This window comes from Camelus dromedarius, chromosome 14 (assembly GCF_036321535.1).
Source record: "Camelus dromedarius isolate mCamDro1 chromosome 14, mCamDro1.pat, whole genome shotgun sequence".
Taxonomy (NCBI): Eukaryota; Metazoa; Chordata; class Mammalia; order Artiodactyla; family Camelidae; genus Camelus; species Camelus dromedarius.
In genome coordinates, this window is record NC_087449.1 from 44,567,946 (window position 1) to 44,591,649 (window position 23,704).

Consider the following 23,704-nt stretch of genomic DNA (forward strand, 5'->3'; position numbering starts at 1 on the left):
AGATCATTTTTCAGAGCAATTATTTGATTAAAGGCAGTTTCTTTGACCAGACTGAGCAGGGACTGGGTCTGTTTCATCTCCAGTGTGGTGCTCCCAGCATTTAATCCTGTCGGGCAGCACACAGTAGGCACTCACTAAAATTTGGTTTAGAATTGAGGTATACGCTGCATATAATGAAATGCACAGGTCTTAGAGTACATCCTGCTGAGCTGTGACAAACGTGTACCTCTATGTAAGCAACAGCTTAATCAAGATCTGTAGCTGAGCTGTCCCGGAAATAGAAGGTGAGCCACATCGGCGATTTACAATTTTCTAGTAGCCTTATGAAAAAAGTAAAAAGAAACAGGTGAAATTAACTTTAATACTACATCGACTTAACCCAACAGAGCCCAAATATTATCATTTCAGTATGTAATCAATATAAAAATTCACGAATGAGATATTTTATATTCTTTTGCTCATCCTAAGTCTTTGGAAACCGGGCTCTATTTCACACTTACAGCGCATTTCATTCAGACTAGCCATGTTTCAAATGCTCAGTAGCCACACGTGGCTAGTGGCTACTGCGCTAGCAGGCACAGAACCAGGACTTTTCCATCACCCCCGAAAATTCCTGTGTTCTGCCTGCCCCCTTCCATCAGAGCCCTTGTCCCCAAAGGCAACCACTGCTCTGATTTCTATCACCATGGATTCGTTTTGCCTGTTCTAGGCCTTTATAGAGGGATGCAAAGTCTTGCATTTGGTTCCTTTTACTTGTCATACTATTTTTGAGATCCATGTTGTTGTAGATACAAGTCATTTGTTCCTTTTTATCATTTGGTTTTGAATGAATGTTGGTGCAACGTGGCAAGGAACATAAAGAGACCCCCCTCCCCCACCCCGAGGGACAAAATGTTCTGAGGATTTCAGGCAGTGGGGTGACAACAGTTCAGGAGCATGGCCTTGGGATAGTGTCCAGGGAAAGGGGGCATTTGAGTTGGACTCAGTAGGACACCTAGAGTTTTGGTGGGTGAAAAAGAAGACGGGGAGCCATTCCAAGTGGAGGAAATAAATGCCTGGAGCGAGGGCCTGGAGGTGGGTGGGAGGGGCTGAGTATGGGGAATGAAAGTCTAGGGGGATGCAGGTGGTCTGGGGCCGGATTTGGAGGGTCTTGAAAGCCACTGTGAGGGACACTTACAGGGATATTGTCAGTGGCTACTTTTGGGGCAGAAGCACCAGAGGTCAGAAAGATTTTTCTGGAAGAGAAGATGCTTGGTAGAAGCCTTGAAGGGTGACTTTTTCTCCTACCCCCTCACACACCCTGCACCCCGGGCTGTTCCCTCTATCTGGACTATTCTTACCACTGGGCTTTGAGCATCTCCCAGCAGGAAGGTTTCCTGTCACTTCTCCGGCCCTCATCCCTGTGCATCGTTTCCTCCCAGTCAATCCCCACGTGAATGTTTCCCCATCACAGCCTCTCATTAACCAGCAGCTGCATTTACATGGCCCATCCATCAGCCCATGCCTGTCCCCAGTGAAGAGGTGTGTGTGCCGGAGTGGGGACCATTCATCACACCTGCCCAGCTGCTGGAGGCTTCCCTGGGTTCCCGATGCATCAGGCCAGAACTGTCACAAACATCCCAGGTTCACCCTGTCCCTGTGAGGGGAGGGACATCCAAGTAGTCTCTGGCCTTGGGAAATGGCCTGGATGTTCCCTGGATCTAGGATGTCTCTGTAACATCACAGACGATGCCACTTGGGCAGGGAGAGGCTACGGCTCACACCATCAGATCTGATAAAAATTCATCTTCAATCAATCATGTTGATAGATCAGAACTAAATGAGAAGCCTGAGTGTATCTGGTCTCATTTCCTTCTTACTTTCACCGGGTGGGCTTGGAATAGCTCTGCTCACTTTAGGGATTAAGAAAGGGAGCACTGATTTGCTTAAGGTTACTGACACCGCAGAAAAGTGACAGAATCAGGGTCTGGACTTCACGTTTCTTAACTTCAACTCCAGTGCTCACTCCACAATGCAGTGAGTGTCTTCCTGGCATGGAGCCTAGTTCCTTCTTTTTTTTTTCTTCATGTCCCCTCTCTTCCTGCACCTCCCCAGAGGGTGGCTTATTTCTTTAAGCTGTGAGAAGAGGAAAAAGAAAGAGGGAGACAGTGAAATAAATTTATTACCATGTTAGAAACATTGGATTGAAGAATTGATCCCTACGGCTAAGTAACTTCCCTCTTTCGTGCAAAATATAAATAAATCTGTATGGCTTATGCTGAGTGATGAGCCTGGGCCTCCGGCTGGATTTCACGACATGAAATGCCCTTCAGAGTCTCCGGCTTCCTCTCCTTGACCCCATCAACGAGCTGTTCTAAATAGCCCTCGTGTTCTCCCCGAAGCGGGGATGCTGGCAGCTCCCGTGTCTTGTCCGCTACAGTTAGGTGGACTTGGGGACGTCTCGCAGAGTCTGTCCACAGCTTAGCTCGACCCTAGCAGGTGTGGCCTGGAACTGCTGGCTTTCAGAACCATAAATAGACCAGCTTAATTCTTCTTCTTCTTCTTCTTTTTCTCTAGGCTAACGAGGCGGGGGAAGGGGGCTGTTTGTGTCTCCAGTGTGTGATTATGCAGCATGGATTGCTCCTCTTCCTTAAAGGCTTCATCTAATTTCTGGGAAGAGATGGCTGGCGTGGGGTGTCCTAAATTAATCACGGGGTGTGTGTGTGTGTGTGTGTTAGGGGAGGAGCGAAGCTTTAGTCATCCTGCTGTCGTTGCAGTTTAATTTTAGCATGTTTCCCTGGGGTAGCCCTTCTTCCCGACCTCTACCTAGTCTTAGGTAAGGACCTGGAAAGAGAGAGGGAGGGTTGGCTAACAGAAGCTGCTCCCCTCTGGGCCAGCATGGAGACAGAACACTGGCCTCTGTGTCCCACTGCTGTCAAGTGGGTCCACTGGGCTTGAAATTTCAGGAAAGGACTTTATAAGGGGCAAGACTTCTCCAGAAGACAGATGGCTTGGATTCACTGGATGGCTTTTCCATCCTTGAAGGGCACTGGAGTGTAGGCAGTCAGAATAACCTAGGACTCCAGGAAGAGGGTGATGTTGGCGTCATGCGGGGCAGGCATGGTGGCTTCCGTTGCCTTGGGATGGGATTGAGATGAAAGGAGCAGGCGCTTCCAGGGCATATGCTGGGGCAGGCAGGAGATGGGGAGTCCCTCTTAGCCTTAGTTTATGTCTTTAGACAAAGTCTGTGCAACTTTTGTCTCCACCTCCTCCAAGAATGACCACCTTGGGGGAAGGGAGGCAGCTCAGCACATCACATAGATTCTGCCTCTGGCTTTGACCTTCTGCCTCCATGGGGAGTGAACACTGGTTTAAACACAGAGGGTCTGCCCAGGTGAGACCCACAAATCTGTGCCCTATGTTGCTAGCAGGAGTTTTGGGTCATAGAGTCTAAGGGATTTGCCCGCATAGTGGCCCCTGCCCTTCTGTTTCTCTGAGCCTCACAGATGCCCTATAATCCAACCCCTATCACTCCTAGTCCTGAGCTTGCTGCTGCTTGAAACTAAGAGAGCCTTCACAAGGACAGAAATGGTCCTAGGATCTGGGTTCTATGAAACTACCTGCAGTGGGTGTATTCCATCCTTGTTGGTCTCCTAGCATTGGAATCACCTTCTTCTGTTTGAGAATTCTTCCAGCTTCCCATCCAGTCTTGGTGGGGCCCAGACAGCTTCAGGAGGAGCTGAAAACGCACCTTCCCAGCTTTCCCTGCTGTCAGGGAATAGGCTGAGGACCCATCAGACACACCCATCCTGGACTTGGGCTGGGACCTGCAGATTCCATTCCAGTGAGGATGGCAGCAACAGTGACAGCTGTATCTAATTTCTGGACGTATAGGTGGTGGAGGTTCCAACAATGGCATCTGGGAAATACAAAAAAAGGGGCCCTTGGTGGTGCAGAGTGGAGCAGAGGACTGTGGGACTCTCCTCTGTGTCCAGAGATGAAGTGGTAATTGTCTGTGGTTTGTTGCAGAGAAATGTCAATGAAGGTATCCCTAGGGATTCAGATGTGTGCCCACCATGCTGGTGACCTTGAGACCTGGCTGTTTACCCTATAGGAAGAACAGAGTGGGTGGTTACGTCGTTTGACTTTAAAGGAAGTACAGCAGGAAAGAGATCTGGTCTGGTCCCAGTTTTCTGCAGGGCAAGGCAAAAAAAAAAAAAAAAAAAAAGTACAAATCATGTAATTCTGCTGCAGAAAGCCTTTTCTGCCAGCTGCTGGTTCTCTGAGATCCCCGAAGGCCAGGTCCAAAAGTGATTGCTGATCACCAAATGGCAGCTTGGCCAAGTTCTCCACTGGGCTACGTTCTCATGGTCAATGCTCAGGAGACCCCTCCCCCTTTCTCCTGCTCCTCTGAAGCTCTTCCAAAGCAATGTCCCCACTTGACATATCTGAGCTGTCCTTTCATGGTGTGTGTGTGTGTGTGTGTGTGTGTGTGTGTGTGTGTGTGTGTGTTTGTGTGGTGTCTGGGACTCAGGCCAGTGTGGGTTCCCAGCCAATAATGCAAGAGTAGATTAGAGCTTCTCATTCATATTTTTGGGACAAAACCCAAACTCTGTATGACCCATGAAACCCTACAGGTTTGGCCACCGCCCATGTCTCCAGCCTCATCTGGCTATAACTTGCTTTATCTCTTTAAGTCATACTGCTTTTCTTACAGGGCCTCAGAGACACCATTTGTCTTAGATTCTTCATACATATTTTCCTGTTATCTGTCTTTTTTTTCTCTTTTTTGAGGGGAGGTAATTAGGTTTATTTATTTACTTTTTCCCTTTAAATGGTTTTCCTTAGAAATTTATGTATGTATGTATGTATGTATGTATGTATGTATTTATAACACCTTTATTGTGGTATGATTCCTGTACAGTAAACTACACATAAATCAGGTGTACAATTTGATAAAATTTGACAGATGTATACACCAATGAAACCACTACCACAATCAAGATAGCTAACATTTCCATCACTCCCCAGGAGTGAATTTCGAATTCCCAATTTATCCCTTTCCACCCCTTTTACCCTCTGGAAACCATAATAGTTAGTTCTCTATGTTGTGTGTCTGTTTCTGTTTTGTAGGTAAGTTCGTGTCCTGTTTTATAGATTCCACATATAAGTGATATCATATGGTATTTTTCTTTCTCTTTCTGGCTTTCTTCACTGAGAATGACAATCTCCAGGTACATCCATGTTGTTGCAAATGGCATTATTTTTATTCTTTTTTATGACTGAGTGGTATTCCATTGTATATATATACCATATCTTCTGTATCCAGTCATCTGTTGATGGACATTTGGATTGTTTCCATGTCTTGGCTATTGTAAATTAGGTTTATTTATTTATTTACTTTTTTTTTTTTTTTAAATGGAGGTGCTGGGAATTGAACCCAGGACCTCATGCATGCTAAGCATGTGCTCTACTGCTGAGCTATATCCTCCCTTCTATCTTCCGATTACCTGGGTCACTCTTCCTATCCTTTCACTAAGTCCAGGCCTTTCTCCATTCTTGAGACCAACCTCTGCCCAAAATCCAATTTGTCTGTCTGAAGCCAATTCTCTAACAGACGATGTTATACCTCTATGAATGCAGCTTCTGAGCACTAAATTGTTTTTGGTAGCTGATTGGTGGCATTGACTTACCCACCCTTATATAGCCTCCTACTGTCCCTGGAACTGTCCCCTCCTTCAAGGGCTATACATTTAGGGCCGTGCATGTGCAGCTGGCCTCTGGAAACAGTTGGGTCTGGCTTCAAGGCTGGTCCCCAACCTGTCAGGTGCAAAGCCGCTGTTCTCTTCTTCTTACGGTTCACTCTAGCTCTCCTGGTGAATGTAATTGAAATTTCACAGTCATCAGTTTTTAAAATGATTTTCTGAACTTTGGAAGATGGTGGGAGTCAGAAAATGTCTACAGAATTCTCTTCTCAAAGCTTCCTGCAGAAGCAAATCTGCTTTCTTCCCACCTTCCCGGGAGCAAGTAGTGGCTAAGCCCCTCCTGTGGGTCAGTTCCGGGGCTCAGTGCCTGGAGGGGGTGGGAGGCTAAACCAGAGAGCAGGGCCCCTGCCCTGGCTGCAGGCCAGTGGAGGGTATGGGGCGGGGTGGGGGTGGGGGGCTCAGATTCTCACGCTTGCTTGCATCTAGAAGCAAAGGCGGCTGTGATAAATGCCACGGGGACTGTCAAAGTGCTGTGGGAGCACAGAGGCAGGAGAGGGTGGGGAGAAATGTGAGACGCTCCACTGGCTGGGTTTTTCCTTCTCTGGAGACCACTGCTCTGAGTTTCTAGGCTATAAACACAGAGATGTTTTCAAAGGATTGGGAGGGTTTCAGAGTCATTCTCCCCAGAGACAGAGGGGTGGCTATGATGACCTTTTTGTAATTTTAGTCCAGTCGCTGCCTTCTTATTTAGACCCCGTCCCTGCGGGCATCTCCTTGTGAGGATGTCACGCTGGTACCTGTTCCCTGCTTAGAATGACATCTCTCCCTGCTGCCTGTACAGATGCCTCCTAAATGCTCCATCCTGGGAAGCCTTTCTTTTCTTTTCTTTTTAAAAAATTTTTTTATTAAAGTGTAGTTGATTTACAATGTTAATTTCAGGTGTGCAGGAAAATGGTTCGGTTATACATACCCACACATAGATACATTTTCTTTTTGGATTCTTTCCCATTTTATGTTATTACAAGAAATTGAATATAGTTCCCTGGTGCTATACAGTAGGTCCTTGTTGTTTATCTATTTTATATATAGTAATGTGTGTCTATTAACCCCTAACCCCTAATTTATTCCTCCCCACCCTTTCCCCTTTGGTAACCATAGTTTATTTTCTATGTCTGTGAGTCTGTTTTTGGTTTGTAAATAGAATTTGTAGCATTTTTTTTTTAGATTTCACATATAAGTGATATCATATGATATTTATCTTTCTCTGACTTACTTCACTTAGAATGACAATCGCCTGCAAATGGCATTATTTCACTCTTTTATATGGCTGAGTACTATTCTGGGAAGCCTTTCTTGATGATTCCAACCATGGGGAGAATGCCCTTTCCTGATGCTCTGGATGCTGACACTTTGGCCCTCCTGTGGGCAACTCCAGAATTTGTTCTGGGCTCTCATCTCTCTGAACATCTCGCTGGGCCAGGTACAATTCTCTTCCACCATCAATGACGTTGATGGAGAGGCATGAGGGTGTGGTTAAAAGCCAATACAGAAAAAAGTAACTCTGCCGAGGAGAAACCAAGTGATACAGGTTAACTTTATTAGAAGCAGGTCCTGTGGATATCGCGTTCCCTGAATCTTGTGCGAGGAGACGGGCATTGCACCCCTGCCGTCTACTTCCCCAAATCCATAACCTCAGACTGTTCACGAGAGAACATAGACAGACCCAAACCAAGGAACGTTCTATAAAATACCTGGCTGCTCCTCTCCCAAAGTGCCAGGGTCATGAAAGACAAGGAAAGACAGAGAAACAGTCACCGATTAGAGGAGACTAAATGCTGGACGGGGAAACTTGAATAATGTCTATAGTATTGTACCACTGTTAATGGTGAATTTTGATAAACATACCATAGTTATGTGAGACATTCATAACAGAGGAGAGTAAGTGGGAACTCTGTGCACCATCTTTGCAACTCTCCTATAAATCGGAAATTATTTAAAAATGAAAAGCTTAAAAAAAAAAAGGCAAATATGCTGGAAACAGAACACATGGGCTCAAGTCTGGCTCTTCCACTTTCTATCTGTTTGACTTTGGATACGTGCACAACTCTCTGAGCCTCAGTTTCTCCATTTGGAAAATGAGGCTAATATCTGCCTCCTCACAGGGTGGTTGACAGGATTAAATGAGTTAACCATGAGATACAGTCCTAGAAACTGCCCTGCTCACAAGACACAATCAATATGATTCAGGCATTACTATTATTAGTGATGAAGGAGGAGGTCCAACTTCTAAAATCTGGGAGGGATGGAGAGTATGCTGGTGGACAGAATTCAATAAGATTTGAATAATTCAATGGTATTCCATTAAATAAACATCTACGGATCTCTTCTGTGGGCCAGGCTTTGTACTGGGGGTTGGATAGAGAAATCAGACCTGGCCCTTGCCCTGGCGGGACTCAGACGTGAGGACGGGGAGACAGACTGGGATGCAGATGGTGATCAGGTAGGGGGGCATGTAGTCAAACAGGAGCAGGTTCAAGTGGCTTGGAAGTCAGACGCAGGAGCTCTTTTGGAGTCTAGACTGGGCAGGGAATCAGGAAAGTCTTCATGGATGTGCTGACCTTGAATTGGGTTTTGATATATACAGAGGAATTTTCTGGAAATATGGGATGTGGGTGTATTGTCCTAGTAAGCATGGGCGTCGTGCTTGATGCTTTATGGAAGGTATTTCAAGTCCTCTCCACAGCCCTGCGAGGTGGGTGCTCTTATTACCAATTTATAGTTGAGGCAACAGAGGCTCAGAGAGGGAATGAGTTTCCTTAAGGTTACAGACTACTGGTAAAGAGAGTTTGCATTCAAACCCATTTGGAGTCTGTCTGAGTCCAAGGCTGCCTGACATGAGGTAGTGACAAAGGCACTGCGGGCTGAAGGAGCAGCACGTGCCAAAGTGGCACCGTGAGAACAAGGGTGGGGCTGCGGTCAGATGTTGTCAGCGGTGTGGAGGAGGAGACCGGTTGGAGAGAAGGAACAGACAGAGCAGGGAGGCTCCGCTGCTACGCCCAGGGGTCTAGACTCCCTTCTACAGGTCAGGAACCATGGAAAGGTTTACCCAGGGGTGCGAGGTGGGCAGATCTGTATCTTAGGCAGCCTCCCTGGCTTCAGTGTGGGGCATGATGAGAGGCCGACTGGAGGCAGGGAGCTGGGGAAGAAGGGATGAGAGCAGGAGAGGAACAGATGATGAGCGGGTAGCATCTTGAAAGACCTACTCCAGTGAAATGAAGGAAAGTGAGAAAAATGCAGCTTTACAAAAGCAGTCATGAGAAAACACCAGGGTGTCAGTGGACTTTGAGCTTCATTTGGATCAACCAAGTGTCATGGCTGCCACAGGCAGATGGACTTGGGCTACACTAATAGAGGAGCAGGGAGGTGCTGGTCCCCACCCTTTTCTCACTGCTGCTCAGAGCACTTGAGGTCCAGATGTTCCGCTCCACAGGGAACAGAGACAGCCCAGCTCTGTTTAGCATGGGGACGGCATTCCAGATCACGTCCAGTGAGGGACAGCTGAAGGACCTGAGGATGTTTAAACTAGAAGAGAAACAGCTCAGCAGGACAGAGCCAGTGTGCTGGTGAGCCCCAGAGGACCAGTGAGAGGACGTTACAGGGAGTCGATTTTGGATCTCCCAGAACTCTCAGTTGCTTACCTCTGTTCCTTTCTGCTTCATGCTTCTTTCTCTGAAGCCAGAATCCCTTTGCTTCTCTGGTCCACAGGATGGGTGGAAAGGGGCACCTCCCACAGTGTCTAAGCTCCAGGATCCAGTGAGACTTAGTCTCTTCCTTCTTCTCTCTCCATCCCCAACATCTGTTTCCCACAACCTTCAGGGAAGGGTCTCTGATTGGTCCAGCTTAGACCAGATGCCATTCCCTGTCTGACCAACAGTGGTCCTGGGGCAGAACCACAGTTGTCCCTTGGAATGCTACAAATGGCGATGGGGGCCCACAGCTATAACCATGTGGAAGAAGAAGAGGGAGGTTTCTGGAAAATGGGGGCTGGGCAGAGAAGCCAATAGGTGTGGCACAGCTAAGCTATTTAAACCTCTCTGTCCAGGCCCTTTCCAACTTAATAAAGTCTTATTCACTAACCTGCAGTGATGCTGGAGGAGAGAGTCTGGCAGTACAGAGGGTGTTCATTCCTTGAAGATTTGTCCTGCTCAGAGATGTTGGGACTCTCTCATTCTGAGGTGGGAAGCCCCATAAAAAAGATCGACAGGACCCCCAGGCAGGGCCACTACTCTCTTGCCAGCACCATCTGGTTCCCTGGCCCAGCAGCTATATCTCATTTTTTGCCTCTGAAATGGCTTACTTCTAGGAAAGTAGAACTTACCCTAAAATTCTATTGGTTCCCTGAGCTAACTCCTTATTGGGCCTTTTGTAGTAATTCATTTGTGTGGAGCTCACTCCTGATTGGTCCATTTCTACAATGCTTGTTCCTAATTAGTCAACTTTTGTTATACCTTATTTGCATATGATGTTGCAAAGTGTAAACTGGCAGCCTATAAAAGCCTGTGTAAACCTACAGAATAGGGTCCAGAGCTTGGAGTGTTAACTCCTCTGGGTCCGCTGGCATAATAAACGTTGAGTTCTCCGACTCTCTGAGTGCTGCTTGGTCTCTTGCCCAGATCCAGGTTGCTGTCACAACTGAGCTGTAACACTGAGCTGTCACATGCTTTTCTGCAACATTTCCAGATCCATATTAGGGCCCATTTTCCAAATGTCTGGCTACTTCTCAGAAGGGGCACCATTTCCAATGTATGAATGCTAAGACTGCTGTCCTTCTAGGATTGGGGCTTCCTGCTTGGGGAGAGGCCCGAGCTGCTGGCTCAATATTTCCTGAGCCTATGGACTCCGGGGTATGGGGCTGTGATGTTAATTGACTATAAAGAGTGGGCCTGGAATTGGAATTTTCTGGGCTTCCAGGTCCCTGGTCACAGCATCTGATGCTCATTAAACTACAGGTAGATGAATTGGCTCTGTGGATGCTGACTGTGCAGACTCAGGGAGGGACGGCAGCCGCTGGGATTCCAGCTCCGCCAGGTGCTGACAGTGCGCTGGATGGAGTTGCTGGCATGAGGCACTGGCGTGGACTCAGTGGGCCCAGATCTCAATCTCTCTGTCTCTGTCTCTCTCTCACACAGAGTCCTGGGAAATGGGCTTGAAGGAGCCTGGTTCTTGGTTCCTTCCTGCTCCTAACTAGCTCTGTGACCGTGGGGAATCCAGACTCTCTGGGCTTCAATTTCCAGAACATAGCTTGGGAAGGAAGACTCCAGAGCCTTCTTAGGTTACAGTTTCCCACTAGATAGAGATGCTGAATACTGGACCAATCCTGCATAGGAAGTTTTAAAACCCAGACCACCCAGACTATACCAGGCAGCGGATGCAAAGGCAGCCCACGGTATTATTGGTCCTGGATTGTGCAGGCCCTCAGATCCATGCCTCTTCCTCAGCTCTCCTTCCTGGGGAAGCCCTCTGTCCACCATCTGAAGGTGGCACCGGACACTGCTGTAATAAGGAAGAACAAATCTGACTCCGTATTACATCTGTTCCTGTGGCTCTAACCCCGTGCTCTATTTCCTGTGCTTAATCATGCAAGTTCTGTACGTTTTGTAAAAGAATGTTGCTTATAGCCTGAAGTATACAGGACAGCCTGTTCTCAAGGCTCTACCCTGTAAAGGTGTAACACTTTTCCATTCATAGATTAAAAAGTTGTGAAACAGGAAATAACATTTGTCTTGTTGGAGGTTTATAGGAACATTGTGCCCCGACCTACAACCTACAGACCTATGTGAACGGCTGTAAGACTCTGGCACCAAGAGGTCTGCAGCAACCAGAAGCCTGAATTCTAACTTGGGGAAGACGGTTCTCCAGGACCGTAGTCTGCCATCTTCTCGATCTGCTGGCTTTCTGGACAAAATCATTATTCCTTGCCCCAACTCCTCGTCTCCCAATTTATTGTTGGCCTGTTGTGCAGTGAGCAGAACGAGTCTGGACTCGGTAACGCTGCCTGGGCTGCGGATGCCCTCGGTGAGAGGGCCACTTGCTGGGCAGTCTGCCTGGCGCAGGGGGCCTGGCTCTGCTCTATCGTTGCTTCATGTCCCCCTGAACTCTGTTACAGGAAGCCAGAGCTAAGGTAGAGAGAAGACACACTCTCCTTTTTCATGTCAAACCTGGCCACGGGGGCGCCAAAGCAGCCCAGCCTGGACCACAGTCTCACAGTCAGTCCTTTGTGAAAATACGTCCTTCCTCTTCTGGGCCTAACCCCTGTCCATGGCATTCAACCTCAGCCTGTCAGGCTGAGCAGGACAACGGAGGCCACCTCATGTCACCCCTCTGTTGTCCTCTTTTCAACTTCCTTCAATTCAGGGAAACATCAGAAGCTCCCAAGCATCTTATCCCACAGTGGGGAGGGAGGGAGGAAGTCACCTGAACTTTCCCCTACTTGCTGGAAGCATCCAATATCCTGCCCCACCCCCACCAGGTCACTGGCAGATTTTCCCACTTGGCTTCTATTTGTTTATGTCAATCAAAATTAACCAAATTTTATTGAGTATTTATTGTGTAGCCAGCATGGGGGAAATGACTCTCTTCTATAAAAAAGAAGTTTTCTGCTCTCTGATTTTTTTTTTTCCCTCCCAGATCTCTCGGCCTTCTGGAAGGGACGCCTTGAATTATTCAACCTGCAGTACAAATCTCTAGGGAACATCGCCTCGCGGCTACTTTAATCACCAGAAAGGTTCAGAGTCAGTTATAATCAAGCCGGAGTTAACGTGGAAATGCCCATCTCTGGCTTGAAAACAAGATCAAAAGGAAGACCGAGGAGGAGATAAAATCTGAGAAGAGAAATGGATGTTGGTTTCCAGAAGCTCTCAGGCCCTTCTCCTATTTGCAAAGGGGTTGCAGACAGGAAGCCTCAGCCCCTACAGACCACAGAACTGCTTATTTTTCTGACCCTGTTTTTTTCCCCAAACTCTGTATTTTTTTAAATTTATTTTTAATTGAAATGTAGTTGGCTTACAATGTTGTGTTAGTTTCAGTTGTACAGCAAAGTGATGAAATTATATATATATATATATATATATATATATATATATATATATTATTTTTCAGGTTCTTTTCCATTATAGGTTATTACAAGCTATTGAATATAGTTCCCTTTGCTATTCAGTAGGCCCTTGTTGTTTATCTATTTTATATATACTGATGTGTATCTATTAATCCCAAACTCCTAATTTATCTCTCCCTCCCTCTTTCCCTCTTTGTTAACCATAACTTTGTTTTCTATATCTGTGAGTCTATTTCTGTTTTGTAAATAAATTCATTTGTATCACTTTTTCTCTGACCTCTTTTGATGTCACTGAGAAGTCAGTTAGAGCTCTCTGCTGATTCAAGGACAAATCAACCAAGGATGGGACCTCTATCTGATGGCGGGGTTTTGGGGAAAGCTGTTACCTTTTGAGAATATATGAATGCAGGGAAGTGAAGATGCAGATGGGGGAAGGGCTAATTCTACCTTGAGCTAATGTGGCATTAGGCATGTTAGGGCAAGGGCTGGGGGGTGTGGAGCCGTCTGGAGGGCTGGCTGGATGGTGTCTGTGGACACAATCAGGGTGGGAAAGCATCCTTAGGGAGGTGAGAGTGAGTCTACCAGCTTTGTCATAGGGAAGGGGCAATTCTGTCCTCATTTGCGTTCCTGTCTGAGTCCCGGGAAAGTGATGGGGGTGGAGGTCTGCAAGGAGAAACACAGAGGTGTTTTTAGGGTCCAGCCTATGTCATCTGGGTCCAGCTGTGTGGCACCAAAGGGTGAGGGGGTGATTTTGTTCAGCTTAGCACGGGGGCTTCAGAGGACGCAAAGTGGCTCTGGTGTGTTGAAGGTCCAGGTGAGCTCACTGATGGCTCCGCAGTGGCAGGCCACCACCTGTAGCAGTGATGGAGCACTGGGGCAGCTGAGGTGGGATTCCCCTCTCCCCTGACCACCATTTTGCTCCTCCCCAAGGATGGGTCACCATTGAAGTGCCCAAGAAACTGTGCCCCTCTCCCCACCCCTGAAGGAAGACGGATGCTTACTGCCTAAGTTAAGGGGCCCAGGAGGCCACATCTAGGGTTCATGGGTGTGCTTTCTTCTCTCTTCCACCCCTTGCAGGACATCGGATGGAGCACTAGTTAGGGACGGGGGTGGCTCAGCCTAGTTTAGGAAAAGGAGTTCTCCTGGGCCCAGCCCGATATGCTTGCCCTGGGTTTGGGACTGGAGACCAGCTAATAAGATGCTGGCCTGTTATTCCTTGATGGGGTTCTTTTCCTTAGGGACCTCTTGGGAGGAGGGAGGTGGCTGGGTCAAGGCAGGACTTGGAAGTTCTGGGACTGGCCCAGATGCTCTCCCAGCAAAGTAGTACTGTAGTCACACAGCCACACCCAGTGGTGGTGGAGGGTGCTGGAAGGCTCCAGGCCTTAGGAAGCAGGGTCCTTGGCACCCCACTCCCCATATTAGTGCCCTCCGTGGTGGGTATTGGCTGCCTCTGCAGGTGTGTGGCTTCTTCCTTCGGCTCGGTGGGCTTTGGCGACAGAAATCACTGAGGGAACCAGATCACAAAGTGGGGGAAATGACAGTGTTAATGTGGCAGCTAAGAGGCTGTGCCTGTGCGCACATGTGAGTCACCCACGGGGTGCCCTGGATGCCTGGGGTCAGGTCTCAGCAACGTCACCAACCAGCTGTGTAGCATCACCCTCTCAATGCCTCCATTTCTCCACCAACCAAATGGGTAGAAGGTTGTGGAAGGGACGAGTTAAGCTAACGCTTGCAAGGCGCTGGGTGCAGCGCCTGGCAGTAGGAAACCCGCAGCAAACAGCTCTTCACGCTCAGTCGTGTCTCCATGTCCTCTTGGAGACTAGAAGTCCTGCAGGAGCCCATGGGGTTTGAGCCCAAGAAATGCTGCAAGTTGCCATGATTGTAAACTCCTTGGTGCCCCTCAGGCTTAGGGGAAGGCAGGCAGGGAAATTCTGCTAAAACTTTTTTTTTTTTTTTTTTTTTTTGCAGAGCAGTGAAGCCATGCAGATGGACGAGAGTCGCTCTCAGCAGTCCCCCATTTCAGTAGAATCAGCAAAAAGCCAATTACAGCCTATTATAAACATGTGCTGCAGAAACAGAAAAATGAACAATGCAGAAGAGGATAGGATTGCTCCACCCTGGGGGGCCGTTTCGTGGGTTTCCTTCTAGACCTGCGGCTGTGCCTGTGCAAACACATCTTCCATATGTATACACACACCCTTTACAGTTCCCGCCCTCCCTCCTCACCTCCATCCCTCTCTCTCTCTCTTCCCCCATCTCTCTCCTTGCAGAGGGGGAGTCCTGCCACACGCCTATTACTGCTACTGCTTGGTAATCTGCCTTTCTCCCTTTACTACTGTGTCAGGCACAACTTTCTGGGTCACTGCATGTATTTCTACCAAAGTTCCCCCACCCCCTCCATATATTGTAGTTCCTCACAGACTTAAGGAACGAAAAGGGTCAAACGATATTCTAACAGCCCCAAGGGAGAAGCTAAGGAAGAAGGCACTTTTATAAAAGCCTTTAAAAAAATTATTTCCCCTGGTTAAACATTAATATATCATTAGGGAAAAAACTTTAAAAACTCATATATACTCCATAATCTCACCGCCCAGATACAATACTTTTTTTTAACATTTTGGTATAGTTCTTTCTAATCTTTTTTTCTGTGTCCACTGTTATGTGTGTGTGTTTAAACAAAATTGGAATCACGCTATAACATATTTAATTTATGTTTTCTATTTAGTATTATGTCACAGATATTTTCTCTCATCATTATCTGTCATATGGGCCTAAGAAGATGGTAGCCAAGAACATAAGACCCAATTTTCCCAATGCAAGAGTCCATGAAAAGTTTTGGGGCCAACTGGAATATATAAACAGTTAGGGAAATCATCAAATGCTTACTCATAATGTTTAATTTATAAATTTAGTTACACTTAGATATTTAAAACCACATATAACAGGAGATATGTTACATTTAGAAAGATTATGTTTTCCCACTTTCAACATTTTATACTGACTCTTCTGGTTTCTTTGATATATATGCTTTCGTCATCCTGGAGCTGCTTTGTGAATTACCCACCATAGATGTCCATAGCACATCACTTCCATTTTTGTCTTTTTTAAAATATTGAAGTATAGCTGATTTACAATGTTGTGTTAGTTTCAGGTGTACAGCAAAGTGATTCAGTTATACATATACATACGTATTCTTTTTCAGATTCTTTTCCATGATAGGCTATTGCAAGATATTGACTATAGTTCCCTGCACAGCTATACATAGGAACTTTTTGTTTATCTATTTTATATGCAGTAGTGTATATGTATTAATCCCAAAGTCCTAATTTATCCCTGCCCCAACTCTTTCCCCTTTGGTAAACATAGCTTGTATTTTACATCTGTGAGTTTATTTCTGGTTTGTAAATAAGTTCATTTGTATCATTTTTTTTAGATTCCATATATAAATGATATCATATGATATTTGTTTTTCTCTGTCTAACTTACTTTACTTAACATGATAATCTCTAGGTCCATCTGTGTTGCTGCAAATGACATTATTTCATTGTTTTTTAAGGCTGAGTATACACACACACACACACACACACACCACATCTTCTTTATCTGTTCATCTGTTGATGTCCATAGGCTGCTTCCATGTCTTGGCTGTTATAAATAGTGCTGCTATGAACATGTATCTTTTTGAGGGAATGTTTTCTCCCACTATATGCTCAAGAGTGGGATTGCTGGATCATATGGTAACTGTATTTTTAGTTTTCTAGGGTTTCTCCATACTGGCAGCAACAAATTTTATTCCCACCAACAGTGTAGGAGAGTTCCCTTTTCTTCACACCGTCTCCAGCATTAATTATTTGTAGACTTTTTAATGATGGCCATTCTGACTGTTGTGAGGTGATACCTCATTGTAGTTTTAATTTGCATTTCTCTAATAATTAGCAATGTGGAGCACCTTTTCATGTGCCTGTTGGCCATCTGTATGTCTTCTTTGGAGAAATATCTATTTAGATCTTCTGCTCATTTCTGATTGGGTTGTTTGTCTTTTTTAATATTAAGCTGTATGAGCTGTTTCTATATTTTGGAAATTAATCCCTTGTCGGTTGCATCATTTGCAAATATTTTCTCCCATTCAGTAGGTTGTCTTTTCATTTTGTTTATGGTTTCCTTTGCTGTGCAAAAGCCTTTAAGTTTAACTAGGTCCCATTTGTTTATTTTTGCTTTTATTTCCATTGCTCTAGGAGACAGATCCAAGAAAATATTGTTGCATTTTATGTCAAAGAGTGTTCTGCCTGTTTTCCTCTAGGAATTTTCAAGTATCTGGTCTTACATTTAGATCTTTAATCCATTTTGAGTTTATTTTTGTATGTGGTGTTAGAGAATGTTCTAATTTCATTCTTTTACATGTAGCTGTCCAGTTTTCCCAGCACCACTTATTGAAGAGACTATCTTTTCTCCATTGTGTATTCTTGCCTCCTTTGTCATAGATTAATTGACCATAAGTGTGTGGGTTTATTTCTGGGCTTTCTATCCTTTTGCATTGATCTATGTATCTGTTTTTGGTGCCAGTACCATACTGTTTCGATTACTGTAGCTTTGTACTATAGTCTGAAGTCAGGGAGTGTGATTTCAGCTCTGTTCCTCCAGCTCTGTTCTTCTTTCTCAAGATTGTTTTGGCTATTTAGGGTCTTTTGTGTTTCCATATAAATTAAATTTTTTTTTTTGTTTCAGCTCTGTGAAAAATGCCATTGGTAATTTGATAGGGATTGCATTGAATCTGTGTATTGCCTTGGGTAGGATGGTCGTTTTTAGCAATGCTGATTCTTCTAATCCAAGAACATGGTTTATCTTTCCATCTATTTGTGTTGCCTTCACTTTCCTTCATCAGAGTTTTCAAGTTTTCGGAGTACAGGTTTTTTGCTTCCTTAGGTAGGCTTATTCCTAGGTATTTTATTCTTTCTGATGCAATGGTAAATGGGATTGTTTCCTTAATTTCTTTTTCTGATATTTTGTTGTTAATGTACTTAAATGCAACAGATTTCTGTATATTAATTTTATATCCTGCAACTCTACCAGATTCATTGATGAGCTCTAGCAGTTTTCTAGTGTGTCCTTAGGATTTTCTGTGTATAATATCATGTCATTTGCAAACAGTGACAGTTTTACTTTTATGTTTCAAATTTGGATTCCTCTTCTTTTCCTTCTCTGATTGCTGTGGCTAAGACTTCCAAAACTATGTTGAGTAAGAGTGGCAAGGGTGGCCATGGGCATCCTTGTCTTGTTCCTAATCTTAGAGGAAATACTTTCAGCTTTTCATCATTGAGTATGAGTTAGCTGTGTGTTTGTCATACATGGCCTTTATTATGTTGAGGTAAGTTCCCTCTATGCCCACTTTCTGGAGAGTTTTTATCATAAGTGGATGTTGAACTTTTATCAAAAGCTTTTTCTGCATCTATTGAGATGATCATATGGTTTTATTCTTCAAATTTGTTAATGTGGTGTATCACATTGATTTGTGGATGTTGAAAGGTCCTTGCATCCCTGGAATAAATCCCACTTGATCATAGTCTATGATCCTTTTAATGTATTGTTGGAATCAATTTGCTAGCTTTTTATTGAGTATTTTTGCATCTATGTTCATCAGTGATGTTAGCCTTTTTTTTTTTTTTTTTTTTTTTTGGTGATACCTCTCTGGTTTTAGTATCAGGGTGATGGTGGCCTCATAGAATGAGTTCAGAAGTGTTCCTTCCTCTGCAATTTTTGGGAATAGTTTCAGAAGGACAGGTGTTAACTCTTCTCTAAATGATTGGTAGAATTCACTTGTGAAGCCATCTGATCCTGGACTTTTGTTTTTTGGGAATTTTAAAATTACTGATTCAATTTCAGTATTAGTAATTGTTCTGTTCCTTTTTTCTATTTCTTCCTAGTTCAGTCTTGGGAGATTTTACCTTTCTAATAATTGTCCATTTCTCAGCCTAAATGTCCATTGACAGATGACTGGATAAAGAAGATGTGGTATATTTATACAATGGAATACTATTCAGCCATAAAAATGACAACAGAATGCCATTTGCAGCAACATGGATGCTCTTGGAGAATGTCATTTTAAGTGAACTAAGCCAGAAAGAGAAAGAAAAATACCATATGAGATCGCTCATATGTGGAATCTAAAAAAAAGGACATAAATACAAAACAGAAACAGACTAATAGACATAGAATACAAACTGGTGGTTGCCAAGGGTGGGGGGGTGGTCAGGGATAGACTGGGAGTTTAAAATTTGTAGATACTGACAGGCATATGTAGAATAAATAAAAAAGATTATACTATATAACACAGGGAAATATATATAAGATCTTGTGGTAGCTCACAGCAAAAAAAAATGTGATAATGAATATATATATGTTCATGTATAACTGAAAAATTGTGCTCTACACTGGAATTTGACACAACATTGTAAAATGACTATAACTCAATAAAAAAATGTTAAAAGAAAAAGGAATTGTCCTTTTCTTTAGGTTGTCCATTTTATTGGTGTATAGTAGCTTATAGTTGTCTAACTTGTTTGAGATTGAGATACAAGACTTTTAAAATCTGCGTACGGTATTGTCTCTGGAAATTGTATTTGAAGCCATAAGTACCTATTTACATAACATTAAGAGAATCTTTTTATTTGTCCCAGAAATGTGCATTAGTGATCTCTACAACATAACCACTTACTGTATTGCTTTTAAAAGCGATCTTTAAAGGCTTGTTTACAATGACAGCCAACATTTGTAATTGTGAGGTCGTAACCCCAAGAATAATTACTAAATCCCTGTTAAATTTCTTTGTCTCCTTTTCCCCCAGTTCCGATAGATGACCTCTTTAAACATCCCAAACTAGCATTGATTGAGGTCATGGAGGGCTAATGTGATTTCTCCAAACAGTGCTTTGTTGTTTAAAATAGAGTAACTAAGAAAGAGTGCATTTAATAGGAGACTCTTTTGTAAGAACTTGAATTTCAAGAGGTTTTCTGTTTTCTAAAGGATAATTGTGGGAAAATTCCTCATGTTGTATTTGGACATGTGATTTTTTTATGTGATTTTTTTTTTAAACAAGATTAATGGAAACATGGTTTTCCATCTTTTGGCTGTGCCCTACTTTATTTAATCATTCCTCTATTGTTGGACAATTCAATTACTTTTTTGATATTATAAATAACAAGCACATTCTTGTATTTGTGTCTCTGGGCACATTCCATATGAATTCCTCAGGACAAATTCCCACGGGGTCAAATAATGTGGATATTTTAAAGGATCCTGATACATTGTGCCAAATAGCCCATCAGAACGTTTGTATCAGTTTATAAATCCCATCAATAGTGGATAGGGGTGGGCACTTCATGAGCAACATGTTATATATCTGAAATTGATGAGATAAACGCTTCTCTATAAACTCATTGAGCTTTTTGTGAAGCCATAATTTATTGGAGCAATAGGAGCCCTTAGAATTCACCTAGACCACCTGATTTCCCAATGAGCTCACATCTCTTGCGGTGGGAAGCTCCCTACCCTAAAGGGAGCCCCTGCCAGGACTGGATGGTTATGGTGCTAGCCCTCATCCAAAATCTGCCTCCCTAGAACTTGCACAGGTATTTATCATGCTTCTCCATTATGCACCTGGCCTGTCTCTATGTTAGAAACATCCACTCATTGGAATTGGGGGAAAGGGAAATTGAATGTAACGAGTACCAACTTCGGTGTCAGACACCACACCAGGTGTAGCTCCATGAAGCTGGGGTTGGTGTCCCGTATTTTAAAGATGGAGAAATTGAAGTTCAGAGAACTCAAGCAACTTATCCAAACTTACACAGCAGTTAAGTTGAGGGGCTGGGATCAAAGGCCCCACACTGTCTTCCTAAGGTCTTCTTTCTTGGAGCTACTTTAAACAAGACTGCCTGCAGGATAGAGGTCCCCCACCATGTCTGGAGAGCATGCCTGCCAGAGTTATCAGGACAGCCCCGATTGGAAATCTTTTGCCCAGTGGTCTCCATAAGTTCACTGGTTGTGGTGATTTGCACCGAGTCTACTTGGTGAAACTGGGAATCCTCTTCCCTGTGTGGACCATGGTTAGAGCTGAGCAAAGAGGAAGCTGCATGAGATTGGAAGGTGGAGGGAACACAGCAGCCATTACTCTTGGAAGATCATCATAGTTAGAAGGTGCGACAGATGCAGAGGTACCTAGCAGGTTTCAGCTTGTCCTGGCTCTCCCCTTTCTGTGTCCGGCTCTTCTCTCTGACTGCCTGCTCAGTTGACCAACCGTAGCTCAGGCCCACCACCAGGCACTTGGCTGCAGACCCATGGTGTTAGAAGCCACTCAGAGACACCAGCTCTGCATAGAACTCTCCACCATCTACCTGCTTCGTGGTCCCACTTAACTTCTCCAAGGGACATGTCAGTGGTTCTTTCTCTGGTCCTCCAACTCTTCCTCCAGAACTTCGCTTTCTCAGCTCCTCTCATAATGGTGTAAGGTCTGATTCCTATAATAAATGCCTTATTTCAAGGCACTGGAGATTCTGTTTCCCTGGCTGAACTCTGGTGGATGTGATGTCACATGACACTTCTTGAGCTTAAGAGGATGCTTGTCAGAAAGTTCAGAGCCAAGTCACCTGTGAACCCAAAGCCTGAAGCATGAGGAGGGAATACAGACTGAACCACTGGGCGGTGGCTGAGAATGGGAATCTGACCACACAATGGGGGATGTCCTCAAGGTGTTGGGGTGACCCATGGTGACAGCAGGGAGTGGACCCAGGCACCTGCCCTGTCGCCCTGCTCCGCAGACCACGTGTGCGGCAGCCCTCACCGTTCGGGCCTTTCTACGCGTCTCCAGGTTGCTTTTCCACGATCACAGCAGGAATGGCGGTGAATGGACAAGGAGAGTCAGGGATAATCATACTCCTCAGCGCTTCTTAATCTGCTCCTGCTGGTCCCTGATCTCTACTGATGGAATCCCCGGGCCCTCTCCAAGTAGGTGCTTTGCTCAGCTGTACCGTGAGACCCACTCATGTGAAGAAAACATGTGGTTCCAGCCCTGGCCACCTGGTCGAGCTCGCAGCTGCTCTGCTTGGGGAGACCTGGCATTGGAGATGGTCGGATTCAGGCTATGGTATTTTCTAGATGAGTTACAGGAAGAGAATAGAGCAGAGGGTTGTCCTCCCCTCTGCCCACCCCCAGGGTGACCTTCTATAGAGTGTGACACCTACTGTTTGGAAATGAGGGGAATACCCAAGTCCAGCCTGTCCCGGAAGCTCATGAAGTCTGCAGGGGCCGATCCTGTCTCTCCCTGCGCTCAGTGGACCCTGCCAGCTGTCAGCAGCCAGGTCCACCTTTTCCCCAGCTCCCATCTCCTGCTCCAGACCCCCTTACAGAGGGAGGAGGAGCAGGTGTTTGGATCACATCATTATGTTCACATGTGCTGCCTTACTGGCCACATAGAGCACAGCCTCCCTTCTGTGCTGAGTTCCCAATATTCTCAGGGCTCCACCAAGACTGGGGTAAGAGTACCCAGGCTGCCCATAGGAGCAGATTTTGCATCAGTGGCTCATGGGATACTTCCTCACTTTCTCTATATTGACTGTGGAATTTGAGGGACAGGGGATGTTCTGCAGGTATTTAATCCTACTTTGTTTAGACCCTGTGACTTAACTTTTGGGAATGGGCTGGGCTATTTTCAATCCCAGGACCCTTGGGTGCTGCAGACCAGACCTTCAGCACTGACTCTGCTTCTGGTCCCAGAAGCCTTGGGTGCTGCAGATCTGACCTCAATTTGTAGGCCATCGTGTCACAGTATCTTCTCCGGGGCCCGAGCCAGACCTTCAGCACTGACTCTGCAGCTGGGTATCTTTTCTCCAAGCTGTCGCGCCACTTCCTTCCCACCCTCCTCCCCAATAACCTCATTAGCAGCAAGAATTCAGGGGGTCCCTCTCGCCTTCTGTGCCGCCTGACCAGCCACAGCAGCTTTTCATTGTATAAAGCCTCTGCTCTCCCTCGCTCTAGCCTAAACCATTCTGCCAGCCTTCGTTTTAAACACAAGAAGGATGTGGAAGTGTTTCTCCTGCCTTTTGATGCGTTTTCCGAAATGACTTCCAAGTCTCTGCTGTTTTCTTCAGGAAAATAATACCCACTCAGGTGCTTGAAAGCGGCTGCCACAGGTAAGGAGGAAGGGATATCGAGCCCGTGGGTGAGCTCTGGCCCAGAGTTCGAGAGAATGTCTCTTGTTTCCACTGATTGTCAGTCTCAGGGACCTGCTCCTCTTATACCTGGTGCCTGGAGGGAACTTCCTCTCCTAGGGAGTATTGCCGCCCTCCTTCGTGAATACCCTTCACTTTCATTGCTCTTGGATACCACTGGGGCCTCGTTGCTTCCCTTTCTGGAGTCTCTTTCTGGACTTTTTCGAGAGTCTTCTCACCATGCCAGGGGACAGGAACACTAACGAGTTCTGCCTCCCATTAATCTGAGCACCTGGCCTGCGTCCCTGCCTCACGCTCTCCAGAGGTCTCCCTGGGATCCTTCCATCTTCCCGCATCAGCACCCCCGCTCCATCACCGCTGCAAATACTCTTCGTCTTTCAGCTGTCTGACAGCACATGACTGCCCTGCCTCCCCATCACTTGTCCCCCAGCCACGTAGCCTTTGGTTCCATTGCCCCGCCAAATACCCTTTTAAATCTCTTAGTTCAAATTCCCCCATACATGACTGTGGCCAGCTCATAGGACGGCTGCCCAGCCAATAAACGGGCTGCCTTTGGGTCAGGTGTTTCCTTCTCAACAATTAGCTGTGCCAGGTGGTGATGGGTCCCGTGAGTCAGAACGTAGCTCGTCCCACTCAGTGGGAGCACTGGGGGGCTGATAGTGATGAATACAGTCAGTAAACGA